Source organism: Sorex araneus, chromosome 6, assembly GCF_027595985.1.
Source record: "Sorex araneus isolate mSorAra2 chromosome 6, mSorAra2.pri, whole genome shotgun sequence".
Taxonomy (NCBI): domain Eukaryota; kingdom Metazoa; phylum Chordata; class Mammalia; order Eulipotyphla; family Soricidae; genus Sorex; species Sorex araneus.
In genome coordinates this window covers 135,180,993-135,195,853 of record NC_073307.1, presented here as the reverse complement: position 1 = coordinate 135,195,853, position 14,861 = coordinate 135,180,993, and the positions used below count along the sequence as shown (strand labels likewise).

General features: G+C 43.4%; 1 protein-coding gene and 1 non-coding gene across 4 annotated transcripts in view; one reads left to right on the top strand and one right to left on the bottom strand.

Annotated features, from left to right (window-relative positions):
- Window positions 1-14,861, bottom strand: part of KIAA1549L (KIAA1549 like) — a 304,514-nt gene that overhangs the window by 135,437 nt on the left and 154,216 nt on the right. The window lies entirely within an intron of this gene.
- LOC129406137 (small nucleolar RNA U3) lies at window positions 8,201-8,415 on the top strand. The gene has a single exon (XR_008630811.1). It is a non-coding gene; the product is annotated as a small nucleolar RNA U3 (small nucleolar RNA).

Sequence of the window (14,861 nt, the reverse complement as noted above, 5' to 3'; positions counted from 1 at the left end):
GTAACAGATGACCACGGAGTGGTCCAAAGAGAGGATGCCTTTTGCCAGAAGCCATGTGATTCGCTGGCCTCAGAAGCAGGTCCGGAGGCAAGGATCTTTCCCTGCAGGTGAGTTTTCTTCTCTTTCCCTCCCCCTCCCTTTCCTCAGATGTGAGAACCCAGCTGTCAAACACTTTGGTGCTGTGACACGTGGCTTCACACACTTGGCAGATCACTTGGCAGAGCACCCTGGAGATCACTCTGTGGGGTCACCAAGGATCACAAGGGACAGGACTGCCTAGATTATACTTGGCCTGTGGGGTGGTGTCACATGGGATTAAACTCGAGGCCTCATGTCTGCAAGATGGGTGATGACTCCCCAGCCATCCTTAGGGGTGCGAAGGCCGGATGGTCCCTGGGGCAGAGTTTTCATTCTGCTTCTCTCCAACTAGAGCCTAGTCTTCTCCCCGCCCTGAGTTCACTCTGCCACCCCAAAGCCTAAGGCGTGAAACCTGAACCTGAAAATATTTAAGCTTCTGGGATATGCATTATACTTGGCAGTCACAGACGTTAAACAGTCATTGTTTTCTGAAATACTATTTTTGTTCCCTTTACTACATCTTGGAAGACAAAATAATCTCATGCCCGTGACAGAGGGTTTTGATCAGAAAGCAGACAAGCAAGTGGTAGAGGGGACGTGAAGCAAAGGCAACTCTTGGGCATTGGGAGTGGCAATGGCAAGCGAGCAGCCGCTGTGGAAACAGCACTCAGCTCCACCCCAGCACTGCGCCCCTGGGTCCAGTCGCTAAGCCATCTGCCTGTCCATGTTTATCCCAGCATTATCAACAACAGCCAACAACCTAAATGCCAACAGAGAGATGACTGAATTGAAGATGTGGCATAAACACACAAGGAAATACTATTTTCAAGAATGAAAAACAAAACCCTGCCATTTATAAAAACATGGGCCTAGAGTGTATTTATTATGCTTGGGAAAATAAATCAGACTGATAAGGACCAAAAAAAAAATGATTTCATTCAAATGCGGAAAAACAGAGAAACATAAATAAATAAACAAACACATAAACAAACAAATAAATAAATAAAACAAAAAATGAACTCCTAGACTATGGGAACAGTTATTGCCAGAGGAGACCAGGGCAGCAGGGAGGGTTAGTCTTGTAAAAGCTTGCCACTGTGTTGAGATGGGTGGGAACGACATTCGGTAGCGGACATAATGTCATATATGATGCAGGCAGGCAGATAGGAAAGGGTCCCCATGGCAATGGAATTCCTGGAAAGAAATAACCAACCAGCCTTAAGACTGTCGTGGACACAGGAACTAAGGCGTGGTAAGACCCTAACCTGGTGCCAACAGACCCAGAGAAGGCTGCCCCACACTCCGAGAAGCCCCCGCAGCAGAAACAAAGGCCAAGGATAGAAATTTCAAAGAAGACCATCAACCACTTTCAACGCTACCCCCTTGGCAACCACCCCAGCAACAAACTCTTACATAGGGAGAAACTACCAGGTGGGGCAGTTGGGGAGAAACCCCACAAAAGTCAGCTTGAACAAAGGAAGTGCATGCATATGCTCTCCAGCCTGTGTGCTGCTTGTGTTCATGTGGCCAAGCACATGTGGTGCCAGATCTCCTCTCTTGAAATGTGTACTGGGTCTCTTCCTGCCATTGGAGAAGCCCCCGCTCTCTCCTGAATGCATTCCTCTCTCTCTTTCCCTTTTCCTCCTTCCTTAAAACCACCAAATAAGAGGCTGGAGTGATAGTACAGCGGCTAAGGCGTTTGCCTTGCACGTGGTCGATCTGGGTTCGATTCCCAGCATCCCAGATGGTCCCTGAGCACCGCCAGAAGTAATTCCTGAGTGCAGAGCCAGGAGTATCCCCTGTGCATTGCCAGGTGTGACCCAAAAAGAAAACAAACAAACACCAAATAAAACCTGTGGTTTTTTTCGTCTACTCTTGAAATTCTTTTATGTGAGAAGGACAAGGGCTAAACAGGCCTGCGTAAGGTCTAGGATTTTCCATTCCTGCAAAGAGCAATTCCTCACTCCCGCCTGAGTCCAAGACTCCCCGAGAAATTGGGTGGTGGGGACTAATGGCCATGCCAGGCAGAACAAGTGGACATCAGGTGGGGCTTGACAGCTATCCAGTGGGGCTAGTGGGACTCGAGGTCCATGCCATTGCAGACTTTATCAGTCCTAACCTTCCCAGCCAGTCCCAGGGTAACAGAGCGGATCAGGAGAAAGTAGCCATCTTTCTCCTCTCCACCTCATAAAAGTTTCCCAGGAGCCCACCGATATCACATACAAGGTACTGTGGGTAAGGTTGTACTCCTGAAACCCATTTAATGTTATTCCTAAATAAATATATAGAGGAAAAGACTTGGAAAGATAAGAAAAAAGGTGTTTTTTTTTAAACTCTAAGTTAATTAACATACCATGCCTGGTTTCTTCTTATTAGAAAATTCCTCATTGTGGATAATAAAATTGTGGTATTGAATACTAAGTTGTAGTATGGCATTCTATGCAGCTAAAGAAAAGATGAAATTACGCAGTTCACTGCAACTTAAACAGAACTGGAGGGTGTTGAGTTAAGCAAATGAAGTTCCAGGAAGAAGGACACACACCAGATGACGTCACTTGTCAGTGGGATCGAGGGAGGAAGAACAAGGGAACAGACTATGTCAAATGATGATGGGTCCTTGGCCTTAACTATAAAATTAAGATTACTGGAGGTGGGGGTGGGAGGTGGATGGGGAGATAGATGAGACACAGGGACGCTGGTGGAGGTCGCTGTGTGTGGTAACTGCGCATCAGCATTGACGTTACTGTAAACATGTCGCCTAAACTATAATAATTACAATCATTACTTTTAAAGCAATTAAAATGATTTAAATTTTTTAAAATTCCTCAGTCTTGATATATACAGACACCTAAGAAATTGGCCTTAAGTCATTTCTAGAACCCCCTGGAGTGAAAATCAGCACTATACCAGCTAATGGACTTGTTCAACTTTATCCTTCAGTCAGACTCTAACACTTCTCCTGGGGCATGATGTTCTCATAAGCCCACTCAGCCTCTCTGTCTTCTTCTTTATCACCAGATTCAAATCACTAAAGCCCTTCTCTGCAGGACCCAAAGCTCCTTCTAACCCGTTATTCAGAACTGACTTTATACAGAATCCAAAGGTGAGATGCCTAAGACAGCAAAGTCTTTTACACAGAATTAAAATAAAATATATGCAGTCCTTGGACTGCCTTGTGGTTTGCAATGAGTAGTGTTTTCCTGTTACCACACAGGAGCAACAAAGAAGAATCCACATTCTAAGTTGCAATTCTGAATGAAAAGTCAATAGTGCCTCAGGCTTCAGTCCTTCGTGTCTCTCCTGATAAACTCTGCTTCAGACCTTCCCTGTCTTCTCATCTGAAAGGAATTTACATGAATAACTACATTACCTCCATAGAATAGGGTTATGGTTTTGCATTTTGGAGTATATATATATATTTTTTTAACAGTAATGCTTTTAAGCCCACTTATTACTTGTGTTAAAAATCTAGGTAGAATTTCTTCTTTTGTATTCTCATAGAAATAGACTCAAGGACAGATTCAATGGGGATGCAAGAATCAGATAAACAACAACAAGATTCTGCTTTCTGTACGATGTTATATAAACTCCTTCTCTAAAATCTTACAGAAAGGAGACGTGGGTGTTGGGTGGTTTCTAATTGACGGAACAGTCAAAGAAGGCTGATGGGAAGCAGAGCTGGAGGGAGTGAGGTCTCTACCATGGTTGGACCATGTCATCTTCCAGGCTGGAACCTGGTGTTTGCCCAACTACCCCTTACAAGCAGTGTTCTGATATGCTTCATGAAAAACATTTCAAGGAGCTTTTTGGTTTGGGGAGTCACACCCCTCAGTGTTCAGGAGTTACCCGCAGTGTGCTCAGGGGACCGTGTGGTACTGGGATCAAGTCTGGACTTCCTGCATTCAAAGTCTGTGCTTTGAACCCTCTCTGGTCCTTCATCAAACATTTTTGAGAAGTCGGTTGCACTCATACACGGTAGTCTTTAGCTTTAACATCTATTTTTGGCTTTCCACTATGGGAGCACAAAGCAAGATACTTTTGTGGTTAGACAGGTGATATGATTAGTTCTGGGCAAAGAGTTTTTTTTTTTTTTTTTTTTTTTTGCTTTTTGGGTTCACACCTGGCGGTGAGCAAGGGTTACTCCTGGCTCTGCACTCAGGAATCACCCCTGGCGGTGCTCAGGGGACCATATGGGATGCTGGGAATCGAACTCAGTTCGGCCTCGTGCAAGGCAAACGCCCTACCCGCTGTGCTATCGCTCCAGCCCTGGGCAAAGAGTTTTAAGGACGAATGCCAAGTGTTCCTTGTGGGCTAGAACTCTTAAATGCTGGAGCAAGACTCCCCGGAACTCGATTTCTTTCTAGCAAAAAATAAACACATAGAGGGATAGGAGCGATAGTACAGCAGGTAGGGTATATGCCTTGCATGCCGCCAACCCGAGTTCCATTCCCTGCATCCCATATGGTCCCTCGAGCACTGCCAGGAGTAATTCCTGAGTACAGAGCCAGGAGTAAGCCCTGAACATTGCCGGGTGTACACCCACCTCCCCAAAAAAGCCAAAAAAATCCCCCAAATATCAATATTCTATCTCTCTAAGAAAAAGTACAGGAGGAGAGATGGGGGCAGGGGCGAGAGGCAGGAGAGGCAGGGAAACTAGCACTCTTCAAAAAAACGTTCCCCAGTACTGCCAGTAGTGACCCCTGACTGGAGCCAGGCAGGAGTAAGCCAGGAGCAAACCTGGGTGTGGCCCTCAAATAAACAAACAAAAACCAAGCCCAAACAAACAAATGTTCCAAATCCATTTGCCTGGGCCCCTTAAAGCCTTGATTCTTTTTTTTTTTTATTTTTGGGTCACACCCAGCAATGCACAGGGGTTACTCCTGGCTCTGCACTCAGGAATTACCTCTGGCGGTGCTGGGGGACCATGTGGGATGCTGGGAATCGAATCCGGGTTGGCCACGTGAAAGGCAAACGCCCTACCCGCTGTGCTATTGCTTCATCCCAAGCCTTGATTTTTTTTTTTTTTTAGTTTTTTTCTGAGAAACTTCTGAGAACAGTTTCCAGCTGACAACTAAAAAGAAACCAAGACCTTGGGGCTGGAGTGATAGCACAGCGGGTAGGGCGTTTGCCTTGCACGTGGCCGACCCGGGTTCGATTCTCAGCATCCCATATGGTCCCCTGAGCACCGCCAGGGGTAATTTCTGAGTGCAGAGCCAGGAGTGACCCTTGTGCATCGCCAGGTGTGACCCAAAAAGCAAAAAAAAAAAAAAAAAAAAAAAGAAACCAAGACCTTTATTTTATTTTGGAGGGAAGAGGGGCCACACCCATCAATGCTTGGGATTACTCCTAGTTCTGTGTTCAGGAATCACTCCTGGAGGAACCAGGGGACTGTTTGGTACTGGGGTGTCAAACTGTGTTCCGCCACACGCACGGCAAGTGTCTTCAGTCCTGTACTGTCTCTTTTGCCAGCAGCCAAGACCATTAAGGCAGCATCCACAAGGAAATGGGCTCCGCCCGAAAATCCTTAAAGTGGATTCTTCCTCACGAACCCTCCAGATGAAAACACAGCCCAGTTGACACCCAGGAGACCATGGGAGTATCCAACTCCTTGGTCCATGAAAACTGAGACTTCATAAGTATGTGTTGTTTTAGGCTCCACGGTCTGTGGCCACATGATGACATAGAAGTAGAAAACAAATACTTTTTTTGGTGGGGAAATACTTTTTTTTGTCAGTGGGTGGGGAAGTCCCAAAGTAGGAAGAGATGGAACAGGAAGTGTCAGGGCTGAATAGCAGTGTGAGGAAAGGTGAGAAGATTCTATCATGATAGTAAACAAGAAGCCCAAGTCTCTCTCTCTCTATGTGTATATATATATATATATATATGTATATATATATTCATTTTGGGACACACCCGGCGATGCTCAGGGGTTACTCCTGGCTCTGCACTCAGGAATCACTCCTGGCGGTGCTCAGGGGACCATATGGGATGCTGGGAATCAAACCCGGATCGGCTGCATGCAAGGCGAACACCCTACCCGCTGTGCTATGGCTCCAGCTCCCAATATTCTTTTTTTGTGTGATAAGACAGAGAACAAACTGTGAAATAGAAATTCTAACAGAGTAGGGTTGTGGGTCTATCAGGGAAAGGGGTCAACTGCATAGTGGAAAATAGAACTGAACATTGTAGGCACAGATGCCATCTACAACAGTGTCAATGTGAAACTTATGTAATATACTGCACTGCTACTCCCACCAAAGAACAAAAATTAATTCTAACACAGCAACTGGGACTCAGAAGACATTTTGCTAAGTAAACACAGGGCTCTGCAAAACAAGAAACAACATGACAGCAGACATGTGGGGAACACTGCTCTGAGACAGGTGAGCTCTGCTTAATACCCTTTCTTTCTTTTCTCTTCTTTTCCTTTTAAAAATCTCTTTTTTTTGGGGGGGGGGTCATAACCTGTGGTGCTTAGGGCTTACTCCTGGTTCTGTGTGCACTCCTGGCTCTGTGCCAGGATCATCCTGGCAGGGTTCAGGGGACCATATGAGATGTTGGGGGTTGAACCCAGTTCGGTTGTGTGCAAGGCAAGTGCCCAACTTGCTGTGGTATCTCTTTGGCCCTAAATCCAATTTTCCAGCGGGGGAAAAATCTCATTCAACAACTGTATTCTTATTTTTCTCAATTAACAGCAGCCACTAGCTCTCTTCCTTCATGCAAAAAAAAAAGAATCTGTTTTAATCTTTAACTTCCTACTATTTAGAATGACACACATTAGTCTTTGGCTGACAAATATGGCTGTGCTTTCTTTTCTTTTCTTTTCTTTTCTTTTTTAAAGGCACTGAGGGCCAAAGAAATCATACAGTGGTGAGGCACTTGCTTTGCCTGCGGTTGACTCCGATTCAATTCCTGGCAACATCCATAGAGAGAAGTAGTTTGCACATGTTGCACTGGTCCATACAGGTACAGCTGAGCATGATCCACCCCTTTTGCCCAACTCCACGGGGGAAAGAAGAGGACGGAGGTCTTCCTCCAACCCTCACTAGAAGGACCCAAACAACTAGAGTCCACACACTTGCTGTCTTTTTTCCTGGGTTGGAAGAGGTGTTTCTCTTTGGTGCTGTTTGGCCAACATGGAGCACAGCTCTAAGTCGCCCAGACCTGTCACCCTGTAATTCCCAGAAGTTCAGGAAAGATAGATTAAACCTCGTTGCTATGCTGAAACTGTCCCTCCCCTCCCCTCCCCGCCGAACACCCACCAGCTCTGAAGTTTGGCGTCAGGGACCTTTTTGCCCAAGATGATCTCTCTCGGGGCTTTTCAAAATGAAATGTGCCAGCTAAGAGAATCAATTTGCCATTTCTTGAAGGGATGCCAGTGAGTAGCAGGTTCTGTTTACTGCTTCCACAGAAGCTTTTTAACTTTCAAGGCTCTTTCACAACTACTCTGTTTTTTAAAAGCATCTTGCTGTCAAATTCTTGGTGGAACAGATTTTAAAATAAAGCTGACCCCCCTCCCCCGTTAGAAGTAGCAGAATGTCACTTTCACTTTTGTTATTTTCATCTGTCTTTAAAATTTCTTACTGGCAATACCTAAAATTTACTAATTGCTGAAATCAAGTTTTAACAAAGGCAAAAGACTCAAAGCTCAAGCCTTTAGCTTTCGTGGGCGTGGCTTCTTTACCAGAAATTTTACCAGAGTGCTACCCGTGGCGTATTTGATAACAAAAACAGTAACAAGTCTCACAATGGAGAAGTTACTGGTGCCCGCTGGAGCAAATCGATGAGCAAACAGGAAGACAGTGACAGTGACAGTGGTAAACTTTACTAGAGTGTGGCTTTTAAGGAGTAAGGTTGTGATTGGCTGTCACTCCGTATTATGTTAATTAGGAGTGGCTATTAGCATTTTCTAAATTATATTTCCACTTAAAACGCTAAAATATGTTGCATTTAAAAGTAAAGTGATACCATCTGAAGACTATATTCAAAAATACCTTTCTTTTATTTTCTCAGTGAAACCAGAATTGGAGCAGGAGTGGCGCTGGCAATGACCAATGTAAATCACCATCATTGTAAAGTGCTTGCCTGGTATAGACGTAAGAAACACCAAGCGTTAACAGTTAAGACTATACTTTCAGGGATCATTTCTATAGTATCTTACTAGAGAAGTTTCTCTGACTGTGTAGAGCACCCGAAACCACGAGGATGTTGTAAGACGTTCTCCTCTGAGCGTGAAGCTGGTTTTGAGATTTGTTTTAGCAATATCTCTTTACCATTGATGACCGTTCGTGCCACTTTCCGAAGTGGTATGAGGGGGAGAACGTGTTCTGAAGTGGTTTCTCAGCTAAAATCAATGAAAGAAACATTAAAATATCAAACCTTTTTTTCTGTTGTGATACTGTCTTTGTTTTGGGTTCTACTATACTATGTATTGTGCTCTTATAACTCCTGGTTTTTCGCTTAGGAGTCAGTTCTGGGGTTTCTCTAACTAAGGCTCTTATGGGATGATGCTGATGGAAAGAAAAGCGGTTTTACCAGCTGTACCATTTCTTCATCCCCCATAAATGACTTTGACACCTGATTCTATATATCAGGTTAGGTGGGTGTAGTTTCTTTTTTTAAAGGTAATTAAGATATAGTGGTGGGTTAAGGGCTTAATCGCACTGTCATCTCGCTGTTTATCAATTTGCTCGAGGGGGCACCAAGAAACAAAAGGGCTTAATACAAGAAGATATCACACTTAGACGCCAAGTGAAGAAACATCTAAATGCATTAACTTTTAAGCATGACCTCCCTATCTTCACATGAATGTCCCACTACCTTAAAGAAACCAGGACTCATTGTGGTAAACTTGACTTCCACACTCCATTCTTGGCAAAGTTTTGGTTTGTTTTCGAAGTCTGTAATCAACCCGCAATTCCAATTCTGCCCAGTTTTTCTCTTAAGATTATAGTTAAAGCCCTTTTCCATATAGGTTAAGACTTCATATTTTTACCACTAAAATGTTTGTAATTTATTTAAACATCTCTTAATTGATTGTTTATAAATTTTAGTACCATAAATAATGGTCTGATGGAATCATATACTAAAAGCTTTAAAACTTCATCCCAATAGATGGCTTCATCTCAACCATAGGAAATTAAATTAACCGCTGATAACTGATTTTCAAAACTAGGACAATCATATTAGCAAATATTTCCAAACCTTCATTTTAATTTTTGTCATTTCATTCTAATAGCCCTTAAGGGAATTCAGACCATTTAAATCCATTAAGTAAGAAACACGGAAGACAGAAAATTCAGTACCCAAAGAAAAGCACTAATGGGCTTAGAGTGTTAGGCGATGAGACAACATATTACTAGGCTTTACACCAAGTTGAAAGGTTTAAATGTAAAACCACTTCCAAAAGATAGTCCCATTACTAGGATGTCATTGTTCACACAACTCTAATCTCAGCTCCATGAAAGTACTTTATCCATTCTGCTTTGTATTATAGTCATTTATCTCCCTTGTTTGTTCATTCACTTAATAACCCTTTCCCCCACAAATACATATTGGATGTTCAAAGACTTATAAGATGCTTGGACTACACAGCCCTCACCAGGAAGGTGGTAAAATACATGGTTCAGGATGTAGGAGCTGGAGCCAGTGTGGCTGAATTCAGCCCGACTGTGAATATGGTCCGGCTGTGTAAATTTAGGCAATGAGTTCTTATACTTCCACTTTTGTAGTAAACTCATTCTTTCTTCTTAGGAACCGTTTATATTTCTGACAATGAACTCCTTTTCTCCAAACGCTATTTTCCAAAGAGTACCTAAATAATCCATCTGGCTTTTCTGGCATTAGTAAGATTTACTGAGCTTCTGAACCAGATTTTTCCCTTAAGTTTGCTGATTCCCAAAATCAAGTATATGGTTTTGGAGATAACTGATAATCATTGTAAAGTCAACACTTCCCCACTCAGATTTCTTTTTTTTAATTAGTGAATCACCGTGAGGTACAGTTACAGGCTTACAGACTTTGATTGCGTTTCAGTCATGCAATGATCGAGGTGATGGGAGGGATGCTGGGTCCATTGGTGGTGGAAAATGGGCATTGGTGGAGGGATGGGTACTTGATCATTGTAAGATATTTTTTAAAAAATAAATCAGTAAATCTGTGATTAAGAAACTGAGAGGATAAAGCAAATACCCCCCAAAGTAGTGCATATACACAAAACACTTTAATAACATAACATGAATAATTTTGCTAACCAAAATTAATCTATAAATGAAAATCGGGAAAAAGAAGCCACAGTTGAAAAAGGCATCAGGACCAGATATGTTTAACATAATTTATTTATTTATTTTTTGCTTCTTGGGTCACACCTGGCGATGCATAGGGGTTACTCCTGGCTTTGCACTCCTGGCAGTGCTCGGGGGACCATATGGGATGCTGGAAATCAAACCCATATTGGCAGCGTTCAAGGCAAACCTCCTACCTGCTGTACTATTGCTCCAGCCCCAGCATAAGTATTTTAAAATAATGAGACAGGCTGGAGGGCAAGAGAAAAATTGGCACAATGTTGGAGGGAAGTTGACACTGGTGATGCAATTGTTGTTGGAACATTATACATCTGAACCTCTATCATGAACTATAACACTGTAACTTCAAAGTTCATGGTGATTTAAAAAAATTGAACATAATAAATTAATCAGTAATATTCGGGACCTGGACTGACTCAGTAGCTAAGCCTGTGAGTGTGGCATCCTGAGTTCAATCCCTGGTGCAAAACCATGACCCACAGGGGCAGCAGAGCCACAGCAGCATGGTCAGGTGTGTGTGCGCTCCGCCAGGAAAGGGGTGTGGGCACTGTGGCCAATAGCGCACTCCCCCCAGTGAGGACATTGTGAGCAGCCCCCTCGTCTCTGATGACTGCTACGACTAGAATGTGTAGGAGCACCCACCTAAAAGGAGTATGGCCTGCAGCAAGCACGTGTGTGAGCACTGCAACTAAAGTGTGCAACCCTGGTGAGCACCGCAACCAAGTGTCCAAGCACCACAGGCCAGTATGTGCATCCCTGGTTATCACAACAACAAAGGGAAGAGGAGAGGAGGGAGGGGAAAAGGAAAGGAAGGGGAGGAGAAGGGAGTGGAGGGGAGGGGAAGGGAGAGGAGGGGAGGAGAAGGGAATGGAGGGGAGGAGAAGGGAGTGGAGGGGAGGAGAAGGGAGAGGAGGGAAGGGAGGGAAGGAAAACAAAACATATAAAAGCACTAAGAAAGAAAAAATATTGATGTGTTCTAATATCATGAAATGAATTCAGGCCTTTTGAATATATTAAAAGTACCACAATTTACTTTCTGAAATGAGTATTGCTTTTATATAAAAATCCAATAAAGCAGGAGGTTGGGGTTCAATCGCCTATATTACATGTTCTCCCAATACTGTTGGGAGCGATTCATTTTTGGTTTTTCTTTTTTTTTTTTTTTGGTGTGGGGGAGAGGGGCTGAGGGGGAAACCATACCTGGCAATGCTCAAGGGTTACTCCTGGCTCTGCATTCAGGAGTTACTCTTGTCAGTGCCTAGGCAACCATATGGGATGCTGGGGATTGAACTCAAGTCGGCTGCACGTAAGGCAAGTTGCCCTACCTGCTGTACTAGCTTTCTGATCATGCTGGTAGCACTTTTTTTTTTTTTTTTTTTGCTTTTTGGGTCATACCTGGCAATGCACAGGGGTTACTCCTGGTTCTGCACTCAGGAATCACCCCTAGCAGTGCTCAGAGGACCATATGGGATGCTGGGAATTGAACCCAGGTCAGCCATGTGCAAGGCAAACGCCCTACCTGCTGTACTATTGCTCCAGCCCTTGGGAGCACTTCTGTTTTTTTTTTAAGTTTTTAATTTACAAATTAAATTACAAAGCTTTCAGGTTTAAGTCTCAGTCATATACTGATTAAACCCCCATCCCTTCACCAGTGCACATGTTCCACCACCAAGAACCCCAATACACCCCCCTCCCACCCACCCTCCCCACCTAAGTAGCTAATGATCTTCACTTTATTCTCTCTATACTTTGAATACATTCAATATTTCAATAGAGAACTCACTCTTATTGTTTGGAATTTCCCCCCAACAATCAGGCCTGCTGAAAAGGCATTGTTTAATAATTTCTTTTCATTGCTGAGAGTGTCGTGGCCGCACGGTTTTGGGTTTCTGATATTTTAGCTCAGTTCACAGTCTAGATGCATTTCTGTAAGAAGCCGCTCTGGGTGCCAAAATGGGTTAGAAGACCTCTCGATCATAGTCTTAAGGAGCAGAGGGTCCGTTTCTCCCAACACAGCTCCGGATCTTATCTGGGCGGAAGGCGTGCCAGTAATGCCCCCCTCCCAGGACCACCTATAGGCTACGTCACTAAAAAGTCCTACCTCTGGGTTGGGGGTCTTAGAAGGTGGCTCTCGCCACGTGCATGCTGCTGCCGCCACCATTTTCCGCTCAGAAAAACAGGGCAGAGAGGGGAAATCCCCACCAGGCAATATGAGGTTGTAGCTCAGTTCACAGTCTAGATGCGTTTCTGCAAGAAGCCGCTCTGGGTCTGGCAGCACTTCTTGAGCAGAGAAGTAGGAATAGCCCCCAAGCACCACCAGGTGTAGACCAAAAAAATTAAAAAAGCATTTTTATGTTCACTTGGCAGCACTATTCAAAATCGTCAAAATCTGAAAACAACCTAACTGTCCAAAAGTAAATGAATAGAAATATATATACACAATGGAATTCTACTCAGTTATAAGAAAAGGTAAAACCATAAAGTTAGCTGCCATGTATATGGAGGGGTCTGGAGAGTATTGTGCTGAGGGATGTTAACCGAAAGGACAAGGACAGACACAGAGTGATCTCCCTCAGGTGGGATATAAAGAAATAAAATAGGGGAACATGAACAAAATAGGGAATATATGCCCCAAAGCAACCAGAACTGACAATCGGTCTTCAGCAGGAAGCTTAACACAGGGGGAGGGAGGGTGGGAGATTAAGAGGGTGGCATATTTGGGCAATGGAAGTGGTGGGGGCAGACATGGTGCTGAATTGTGTAATGCATGAAACCTTACCTTTACCAGTATTGTAAACCTTTGTGTGTAATTTTTTTTAATTGCTAAGGTAGGGCGTTTGTCTTGCAAGCGGCCGACGGGGTTCAATTTCTTCCATCCCTCTCGGAGAGTCCGGCAAGCTACCAAGAGTATCCTGCCCACACAGCAGAGCCTGCAAGCTACCCGTGGCATGTTTGATATGCCAAAAACAGTAACAACAAGTCTCACAATGGAGACATTACTGGTGCCCGCTTGAACAAATCAATGAACAACAGGAAGATAGTGCTAGAAAGCTAAGTAAAAAAAAAAAAGATATGCTTACCAATAAAGATAAATTTAACAAATCATGTTCAAAATATGTAAAGGAGTACAGGGTAAAGCAACAAAAATGCAGAGGGGGGAGAATTTCAAGAAACAATAAAAAACCTGCAGCCCAAGTGATAGCACAGCTGGTAAGGCACTTGCCTTGCAAGCAGCCAACTGGGGTTTTATCCCCAGCATCCCATACAGTCCCCTGAGCACTGCCAGGAATGATGCCCAAGGGCAGAGCTAAGAGTAAACTCTAAGCACCCCAAACAAACAAAGAAAATACCCACCCCCAAATCCCCAAAATTCAGAAACCTATATGTACTCTAGGATTACATGTATGCAATTAAATAAAAATGACAGGCATAACTATAATAATAAATTTGACACACAAATTATCAATTAATAAAATTTTATAGAGTCCAGTACCAACATCATAGACATGTACACAATCACATGTATAAAACATACATATATATGTACACAAAAAGGATGTATGATCATTGTATGATCAAATAACATACTCTGGGCTAACCTCAGGACTCAATAATTTTTTCTGAAGGTTATCTGCAAAACCAACTTGCACCATCTACATTTTTACTCATAAAAATGAGGTCATACCATTCACTTTCCACCTTAGAGTATTTTGTTAGACTGAAAGGAAAAGAATCCTTTACTATGGACATCCAGATAACCTGACATTTTCTAAAACAGAATAAGCAAGGATAACTACATCTACTATCTGTTCCAGCAAATACTGGTCCTGTTTGATGATTTGAAAAGAAAAAAAAAGATTCTGTATTCAAAACAGTTCTGGAAATTTCTTCTGGGAGATTTGCAGAAGGTACACTAGAGGTTCTGAAAAGTCCTGGTTGTAAACAAGGTACCGTGTCGTTTAGAAAATCCCCTAACATGTTGAGCATGGATTGCCTTTATTTTTCCTTTCTTTATTAAATCTAGTATCAATTAACATTGAGACGTGCCACCGCTTTGAAAAGCACCACCAGGGGATTCTAGCTTAGATCATTTCGGAGTTTAAAGGCCTTGTCCCTGCGCATTCCAGACGCGGAGTGAGAACAGGCACTGACAGGTGGACTGAGTCTATTATGGATTCAGAAACAGGCTCTTTGTCGCCGTGCTCCTGGCAAACTCTGCTCCCCTTTGTGTGCTTGTTGTGTTTTAGCAAACTTATCCCTGAACGCCTCTATTGATGAACATGCTTGAGCGAGCAGAAGGCAGAGCACCAGGAATCTAAGGTACAACAAATGGAAAGCAGCATCCTCACTATGCTGATGAGTTCTCAGGACTTTGTTGGGCATTAAGTGAATTTAGGTGAAATGATCATATTAATAACTTGATGGGTTTTTCCTGACTGGACTGGAGCACAGCAGGTAGGGCGTTTGCCTTACATACGG